Genomic DNA, 2500 nt, shown 5'->3' on the forward strand with positions numbered 1-2500 from the left:
TGATCCTTCATTTTCTTCAGCATTATCAAGGTGGGGTAAATTAAACAGATTTTCATTAATGGTCATGTATTTACAAAGATTTATACACAATAAAAGAAACTGCGTTTTCTTTTGTGGTCACTTCCTTTACACGAATTGTAGAAAACGGCCGTTCGTCTTGTTTAGACCGGAGAGTGGGCACTGTTACAGCGACTCTTTTGTTTCACTTGCTGGAGCTCGTTCTCAGAACTTGCAATATACAATAAAAACTAAAAGAAATATGCAAAATAAATACTATTTCAACATTTACAATACGAATAATGTGAATGTATGAGTATACTAGAAAATAAAGCTCCTGCTAACGGAAGTATCAGGACTCAAGAGAATACAGGCGAGCACCGTGCTCTACGGCAAGTGAGAGTGAAAAGGCACGCTTACTTTGCGTGATCCCTGACATAGCTTTGTTCTTGCCTCAGGGCGTTTGTGTAAACAAAAGGGAGATGCTTACATATTTCTTTTAAAACTCAAATTACCTTCTTATTTTTTATTATAATTATTATGTATACCCACAGGTTACATAAAATCAATATGAATGAATATTAGACCAATCCATGGACAAATGCCACCTCCATCCTTTTTCACCAAATGAAGCCCTCACCTAGTTCAGGCTCAAAAACATAATAAAGGCGACCACCAAAGCAGACCATTTGCTTTCTCTGTCTGAAAGGGCGTAACGAATCTTCAACACCCCCACTTAGAGACCGTACTCCAAAACAAGTCTGGCAAGAAATCACCATTCTATGCCACCTCCCCACCAAAGATGCACAATGTAAGTTCCACAAGGTGGATCTTGAAAAAGAGATTTGGCTCTGCACTCTCTCCAGCGACAGCAGGGAGAAGCTCCACGACTCGGGCATGACAGCCATTGAAGTACTCATCACCAGAGCCATTACACTGATGGAAGCACATTGGCAAGCCCGACCTCAACCAACAGCTCCCATTTACCTGTCGGCTAGTACTGACATCAATGCAGCAAGTGACCAAGGGTCTTTCACCCCATTCCTTGCTGCAGAGGGCATCAGTTCCTACCACAAGTGGTTCAGCAGCACAGCCTATAATTGTCTAAACAGACGTAGGTGGGGACCTTCAGGGCATCCAAAAAAACGCTGAAGGTAAGCAACCCCGATCAATACAGTTGACCACCCCCACACCAGTTTCCCTATCCAAGACGAGAGATCTGGCAAGCGCTTTCTTGTCGATACCGGAGCCTTCTTCTCCAGATTACCAGCAACAATGTCCAACAGACGTGCTGCCACCAACGACCTGCAGAAGCTTGTCACCGCCAACGCAACTCCAGTCAACTCCTATGGTCCCAAGAAACATCGCCATACACTTAGCTGGGTGCCCTTACTCATGAAGATTCCTCATTGTTAATGTGACCTGGCCACTACTCGGCGCTGATTTCCTCTCATACTACTACTACCTGCTGGTTGATATTTAAAGACACCTGCTCAACACAGAGACTTTCGCTCCACTTCTGATCAACAGTCTCTATTCCAGGTCTTCCTGACATCAACATGTGTTGACTTACCAGGGATATTTCCAGGGACATGCTCAGTGGTTTCCCTTCAGTCTTCAAGCCTGAGCTCCGCCACACCAACCTGGGAGCAGCAGTGAAACTCAGAGTGTAGCACCACATTGGGACCCCCAATCCATTCTCGTTTCCATCACCTTTGGCAGGAGATGCTCCAAGCTGCTAAGCTTGATTTCACAGTGCATGGATTGCATGGGCATCTGCTCTAAGGCTGCGTCCAAGGCATCCCTTCCACATTCTCCAGAAGTCAAACAACTCGTGGCGCCCATGTGGTGATTACCTTCAGCTCAGCCTCATCACTGAGCCTGATCATTACTCCATGCCAAACATCACCAATTTGACAGCCAGTATAGGTGACACGTGCATATTCCCAAAACTGAATCTCCTTAAGGGATACTTCCAGGTGCCTGTTCATCCAGAAGATGGCTATCGTTATCCCATTCAGAAATTATGTCTTCCAATACTCCACTTTTGGGCTCAGGAAGAGCGGTGCCACTTTCCAGAGGATGATGGACCAGATATTTGGAGAACTCCCATTCTGCATGGTCTACATCAACTACATCCTCATTTTCTCACAGACCCACCAGAAACACCAGCAACATATCCGCACACTCCACCTCCGGAGGAGAATGGCCTGGTAGTCGTTCCAGAGAAATGCCTTTTCAGCACCAGGGCATCCGGCTGCAGGCCAATAAGATCGATTCTGTTCTCCCATTCCCTTCCCCCAACGTCCGTCAAAGGAGTCCAGCAATTCCTATGGATGATAAACTAACCATCACCAATTTATCCCTGGGACTGCCAGCATGTTCGCCCCTCTCCAGGAGGCCGTCACCAGAAGCATGAAATCACTTTCATGGTCCCATGAGCAAGTGAGAGATTTCACAGCTGCTAAAACAGCTATCATCTTAGCATGGCCCGCCCCCAGCA

Source organism: Penaeus vannamei, chromosome 1, assembly GCF_042767895.1.
Source record: "Penaeus vannamei isolate JL-2024 chromosome 1, ASM4276789v1, whole genome shotgun sequence".
Lineage (NCBI taxonomy): Eukaryota > Metazoa > Arthropoda > Malacostraca > Decapoda > Penaeidae > Penaeus > Penaeus vannamei.